The sequence below is a fragment of the Rhododendron vialii genome, chromosome 11a (assembly GCF_030253575.1).
Source record: "Rhododendron vialii isolate Sample 1 chromosome 11a, ASM3025357v1".
In the NCBI taxonomy this organism is placed as follows: Eukaryota; Viridiplantae; Streptophyta; class Magnoliopsida; order Ericales; family Ericaceae; genus Rhododendron; species Rhododendron vialii.
In genome coordinates this window covers 17812202-17819814 of record NC_080567.1, presented here as the reverse complement: position 1 = coordinate 17819814, position 7613 = coordinate 17812202, and positions in this window count along the sequence as shown.

Sequence of the window (7613 nt, the reverse complement as noted above, 5' to 3'; positions counted from 1 at the left end):
TCTTTGGACCTTGCAAGTAGCAATATAATTGTACCCTTCGTCCCTATTTAAATGACCACTATTCCATTTGAAATTAATCGACGGCTCATATCATTTCTGTGGGATCCTGGAGTAGAGCCCACATCAAAATAGAGAGAGAGAGAGAGAGAGAGAGAGAGAGAGAGAGAGGCGAAATACTTAAAATATATTTTAAAGAACTTTTTAAAAATATTTTTTTCAAACCTTTTTTATTTAATTTTCAAAAATATTTTCAAAATATGCTTCGTAAAGTATTTTTTTAATATAAAAAACTACTTTTACAAGATTCATTTTGGAAAACTGTTTCTTGAAAAAATGAAGTTGTAAAATTAGTTTTTTAAAAACCTTTTTTATGTCAAAAAATTGTTTACAAAACTTTATTTTAAAATAAAATGGTTTTCGAAAGATATTCTCGAAAAATGTTTTTCAAAATAGAGTGAGAAAAACAAAAGTGGGGCAAAATACCTTAAATGTACCTCATTTTAATTGTTTGGTCTAACAGCGTTAGCCTTTGGGACTTGATTGGTACATTTTGTACATTTGGGACTAAATGTCAGCAATGTTTAGGAACTAAATTGAGACGCGGTCAATACTTAGGGAACCAAAAAGGTTAATAAGCCTTTTTTAGTTGGTCCCTAGCAAACTGTTTCGTCATTTACACAGTGCCTTTCAATGGTCTAGTGGTCTAAATTTTGTGACATTGATGAATCTAGGTTTGGGCGCCATAATCATTAGGCAACGTTAGCTATGAGAAATTTGTCAAAGGAGATTGAAGTAGGTAACAATGTTTTACCAATTGAAATGTGTGTTGTGCTCGAACTTATGATGTTGGTTTCTTTTCATGGCTTTTTATTCGGCTTGTTAATATTTTTGGTCCTCGAAGTATTAATCGTGTCTTAATTTAGTCCTTAGTGTAAACATTGCTGACATTTCCCCAAAGTAGAAAATGTGTACGAATCAAGTCCCCAAGACTAACATCATTACCCCAAACCGGTAAAATGATGGGCATTTAAGGTATTTTGCCCCGTTTTGTTTCTCTATCTATTGAAAAACATTTTTCAAAAACTATTTTTTAAAATAAAATTTTGAAAACAATTTTTTGACAAAAAAAGGTTTACAAAATCTCCTTTCCAAAATTAGTTTTTTTGAAAAACAGTTTTCCAAAATAATTTCGATAAACATAATCTATAAATAGTTTTAAGCAAAAATAAATTTTTTTAAAAATTGTTTTGAAAAAGGAATGTTTCGAAAAAAAATTAGTTTTTATAAAAATATTTTTTGAAACTATTTTTTTACAAAACAGAACTTTTCAAAAATAAACTAGTTTTTCAAATTTTTTTTATAATGGTCAACCTAAAAAGTTATGTTAAAAATAATAGATGGCTCGGATAATTTGTGTGGGATCCTAGAGTACAACCCGCATCAAAATATATATATATATATATATATATATATATATATATATATATATATATATATATATATATATAGAGAGAGAGAGAGAGAGAGAGAGAGAGAGAGAGAGAGAAGTGAAATACTAAAAATATATTTTAGAGAACTTTTTCAAAATATTTTTTATTAAATTTTAAAAATATGCTTTGTGAAGTTTTTTTTATATAAAAGAACTACTTTTACAAGAATCATTTTCGAAAACTGTCTCTTGACAAAATAAAGTTGTGAAATCAATTTTTTTTAAAACTTTTTTTTGTCAAAAAATTGTTTTCAAAACTTTATTTTAAAATAAAACGGTTTTCAAAACATATTCTTGAAAAATGTTTTTCAAATTAGAGAGGGAAAAACAAAAAACTGGCAAAAATACTCTAAATGTACCTCATTTAATTGTTTGGCCTAACAGCGTTAGCCTTGGGGACTTGATTGGTACATTTTGTACGTTTGGGACTAAATGTGACCAATAATGTTTAGAGACTAAATGTCAACAATGTTTAAGGACTAAATTGAGACGCGGTCAATACTTATGGGACCAAAAAGTTTAATAAACCTTTTTTAGTTGGTCCCTAGCAAAACTGTTTTGTCATTTACACAATGCCTCTCAATGGTCTAGTAGTCTACATTTGTAACATTGATGAGTCTAGGTTTGAGTGCCATAATCATTAGGTAACTCTAGCTAAGAGAAATTTGTCAAAGTTGTTGAAGTAGGTAACAATGTTTTACCAATTGAAATGTGTGTTGTGCTCGAACTTATTATGCTAGTTCCTTTTCGTGGCTTTTTAGTCGGCTTGTTTATCTTTTTGGTCCTCAAAGTATTGATTGTGTCGCAATTTAGTCCTTAATGTAAACATTGCTGATATTTCCCAAAAGTAGAAAATGGGTACAAATCAAATCCCCAAGACTAAAATCGTTACCCCAAACCGGTAAATTGATGGGCATTTAACGTATTTTGCCCTGTTTTTGTAATCTCTCTCTTGAAAAACAATTTTTGGAAATAAAATTTTGAAAACAATTTTTTGACAAAAAAAGGTTTTAAAAAATCTCCTTTCCAAAATTTGTTTTTCCAAAATACTGTAAATAAACATACTTTATAAATAGTTTTTAGAAAAAAAATAGTTTTAAAAAAAAAATAGTTTTCCAAACCATTCCGACAGATCTTTTAAAAAAAAAAACTAGTTTTTTTTTATAATTGTCTACTTGAAAAGTTATGTTGAAATTAATGGACGGCTTGGATCATTTTGTGGAATCCCGGAGGGGAGCCCACATCAAAATGGATAGATAGATAGAGAGAGAGAGAGAAGTGAAATACTAAAAATAAATTTTAGAGAACTTTTTAAAAAAAAATTATTAAATTTTAAAAATATGCTTTCAAAGTTTTTTTTTTATAAAAAAGAACTACTTTTACAAGAATCATTTTCGAAAACTGTCTCTTGACAAAATAAAGTTGTGAAATCAGTTTTTTTTAAAACTTTTTTTTGTCAAAAAATTGTTTTCAAAACTTTATTTTAAAATAAAACGGTTTTCAAAACATATTCTTGAAAAATGTTTTTCATATTAGAGAGGGAAAAACAAAAAACTGGCAAAAATACTCTAAATGTACCTCATTTAATTGTTTGGCCTAACAGCGTTAGCCTTGGGGACTTGAACGATACATTTTGTACGTTTGGGACTAAATGTGACCAATAATGTTTAGAGACTAAATGTCAACAATGTTTAAGGACTAAATTGAGACGCGGTCAATACTTATGGGACCAAAAAGTTTAATAAACCTTTTTTAGTTGGTCCCTAGCAAAACTGTTTTGTCATTTACGCAATGCCTCTCAATGGTCTAGTAGTCTACATTTGTAACATTGATGAGTCTAGGTTTGAGTGCCATAATCATTAGGTAACTCTAGCTAAGAGAAATTTGTCAAAGTTGTTGAAGTAGGTAACAATGTTTTACCAATTGAAATGTGTGTTGTGCTCGAACTTATTATGCTAGTTCCTTTTCGTGGCTTTTTAGTCGGCTTGTTTATCTTTTTGGTCCTCAAAGTATTGATTGTGTCGCAATTTAGTCCTTAATGTAAACATTGCTGATATTTCCCCAAAGTACAAAATGTGTACAAATCAAATCCCCAAGACTAAAATCGTTAGCCCAAACCGGTAAATTGATGAGCATTTAACGTATTTTGCCCTTTTTTGTAATTTCTCTCAATCTCTCTCTTGAAAAGCATTTTTCAAAAACTATTTTTGAAAATAAAATTTTGAAAACAATTTTTTGACAAAAAAAGGTTTTACAAAATCTCCTTTCCAAAATTTGTTTTTCCGAAATACTTTAGATAAACATACTTTATAAATAGTTTTTAGAAAAAAATAGTTTTTTTTTATAAAAATAGTTTTCCAAACTATTTCGACCGATCTTTTGAAAAAAAAACTAGTTTTTTTTTTATAATTGTCTACTTGAAAAGTTATGTTGAAATTAATGGACGGCTCGGATCATTTGTGTGGGATCCCGGAGTGGAGCCCACATCAAAATGGATAGATAGATAGATAGAGAGAGAGAGAGAGAAGTGAAATACTAAAAATATATTTTAGAGAACTTTTTAAAAAAAAATTTATTAAATTTTAAAAATATGCTTTGTGAAGTTTTTTTTTATATAAAAGAACTACTTTTACAATAATCATTTTCGAAAACTGTCTCTTGACAAAATAAAGTTGTGAAATCAGTTTTTTTTAAAACTTTTTTTTGTCAAAAAATTGTTTTCAAAACTTTATTTAAAAATAAAACGGTTTTCAAAACATATTCTTGAAAAATGTTTTTCAAATTAGAGAGGGAAAAACAAAAGACTGGCAAAAATACTTTAAATGTACCTCATTTAATTGTTTGGCCTAACAGTGTTAGCCTTGGGGACTTGAACGATACATTTTGTGCGTTTGGGACTAAATGTGACCAATAATGTTTAGAGACTAAATGTCAACAATGTTTAAGGACTAAATTGAGACGCGGTTAATACTTATGGGACCAAATTGTTTAATAAGCCTTTTTTAGTTGGTCCCTAGCAAAACTGTTTTGTCATTTACGCAATGCCTCTCAATGGTCTAGTAGTCTACATTTGTAACATTGATGAGTCTAGGTTTGAGTGCCATAATCATTAGGTAACTCTAGCTATGAGAAATTTGTCAAAGTTGTTGAAGTAGGTAACAATGTTTTACCAATTGAAATGTGTGTTGTGCTCGAACTTATTATGCTAGTTCATTTTGTGGCTTTTTAGTGGGCTTGTTTGTCTTTTTGGTCCTCAATGTATTGATTGTGTCGCAATTTAGTCCTTAATGTAAACATTGCTGATATTTTTCCAAAGTAGAAAATGTGTACAAATCAAATCCCCAAGACTAAAATCGTTAGCCCAAACTAGTAAATTGATGGGCATTTAACGTATTTTGCCCTGTTTTTGTAATTTCTCTCAGTCTCTCTCTTGAAAAGCATTTTTCAAAAACTATTTTTGAAAATAAAATTTTGAAAACAATTTTTTGACAAAAAAAGGTTTTACAAAATCTCATTTCCAAAATTTGTTTTTCCAAAATACTTTAGATAAACATACTTTATAAATAGTTTTTAGAAAAAATTACTTTTTTTTTATAAAAATAGTTTTCCAAACTATTTCGACAGATCTTTTCAAAAAAAATAAACTAGTTTTTTTTTTATAATTGTCTATTTGAAAAGTTATGTTGAAATTAATGGACGGTTCGGATCATTTGTAAGGGATCCCGGAGTGGAGCCCACATCAAAATGGATAGATAGATAGATAGATAGAGAGAGAGAGAGAAGTGAAATACTAAAAATATATTTTAGAGAACTTTTTTTTAAAAAAAATTATTAAATTTTAAAAATATGCTTTGTAAAGTTTTTTTAATATAAAAGAACTACTTTTACAAGAATCATTTTCGAAAACTGCCGCTTGACAAAATAAAGTTGTGAAATCAGTTTTTTTTAAAACTTTTTTTTGTCAGAAAATTGTTTTCAAAACTTTATTTTAAAATAAAACGGTTTTCAAAACATATTCTTGAAAAATGTTTTTCAAATTAGAGGGGGAAAAACAAAAGACTGGCAAAAATACTTTAAATGTACCTCATTTAATTGTTTGGCCTAATAGCGTTAGCCTTGGGGACTTGATTGGTACATTTTGTACGTTTGGGACTAAATGTGACCAATAATGTTTAGAGACTAAATGTCTACAATGTTTAAGGACTAAATTGAGACGCGGTCAATACTTAGGGGACCAAAAAGTATAATAAGCCTTTTTTAGTTGGTCCCTAGCAAAATTGTTTTGTCATTTATGCAATGCCTATCAATGGTCTAGTAGTCTACATTTGTAACATTGATGAGTCTAGGTTTGAGTGCCATAATCATTAGGTAACTCTAGCTATGAGAAATTTGTCAAAGTTGTTGAAGTAGGTAACAATGTTTTACCAATTGAAATGTGTGTTGTCCTCGAACTTATTAAGCTAGTTCCGTTTTGTGGCTTTTTAGTCGGCTTGTTTATCTTTTTGGTCCTCAAAGTATTGATTGTGTCGCAATTTAGTCCTTAATGTAAACATTGCTGATATTTCCCCGAAGTAGAAAATGTGTACAAATCAAATCCCCAAGACTAAAATCGGTAGCCAAAATCGGTAAATTGATGGGCATTTAACGTATTTTGCCCTATTTTATTGTCTTGACAATGTAAGTGTCATTTCCCATTCTTGGAGGGTTGTTCCAAGTGGCCTACAAATTCTGTTGATATGAATGAAATGAGTAGTTTTTGAGTGTTGAAATAAAATTGCCTTTGACTTGTGATAAGATATTTCTTCTTGTTAACTCTTATCCTTCAGTGGATTTCAATATGTGGCGAGTTTCCTGTTTCTGTATCTCTTAACCTCTTAGGCGGATTTCTTAGAGTGGTGAGCGGTCCCTAGCCCTGTATCCCTCATTAAATACTCGGGTGGTGTTATTCTATATCCCTTTGGTTTTCTAACTTAGGTGGTGAGCTTTATCCTTTTACTTTTCTTACTTCCCATCTGCAAAAATCTGGTATCATTTTCGTTCCTGATGTTTTAAATTTGTTGACACCATAATAAAGAACTTATTGAGATCTTTAATTTTGTGTCAAGAATTTTGAAAAATTATGCACGAAAGTACTTTATTTTTTTAATTCAAAAATTGCATATGTTTTTGTACATTACGGGCACGTTTGTCGAACGGATAAGGTTTTGGGTGAATAAGGAACAAGATGTTAGCAATTTTTTGTTGGTGGGCCTACATAGATCATAAAATTAAACATTGTATATTGTCGAATAAGGTTTGAGTGATGTCGGTATTACCCATTAAGTTGTGATTGTTCAATTAATGTGACTGGGTAATGGACACGTCTCTATTAGCACATATTTGGGTCATACCACCTGTATACCACGTGTATTAAGTGGTACGGGCTTATTTTATATGTAGATACCAATTGAAATGGCCCATATGATTCCATCTATTATGATAGACTATGATAGAATCTGGGCTTATAAATATGTGGTCAAGGTCCCCACTCCAAGCCCTATCTTCTCTTTCATACTTCCCCATCTTTGTGTGTGACATAAGGTTAAGATAAGTGAAGGGTTTTGGAGGCGAATGACGAATAACCACACACTAAGGTTTTCATCATCCATGGCGATAGGTTATTTGGGCTAAATTAGCTTAATCTTTGGCAAGATTATTGTGTGCGCACGTGCCAGAAAAGAATAGAATTTGTCCTTTTCAGATTAATTCAAAACAACTAATTTAAGGAATATTTAAATATGCATCCTTTTTATCCATGCCATGTAAGAATTCATCTCGCCCTTTTTTCATGCTTATGTTTTCATCCTCTTAGTATGTGAATTACCTTTCTTACCCTTTTCACTATGATATACATATATTATATTATATTGCTTTCCTAATTTAGTGGGATTGGATTGGATTGTTTTCCCAATTTAGTGGGATTGGGTTAGATTGTTTTCCCGATTCAATGGGATTTGGTAAATTTAAATATGATTGATTACTTTTGTTTTTTTATCCTATTACTTTTATAGTTCAAATTGAATCGCATCAAAACAATCATAATTCATGATTTTTTTATAATTTTAATATAATTGATTACTTTTAT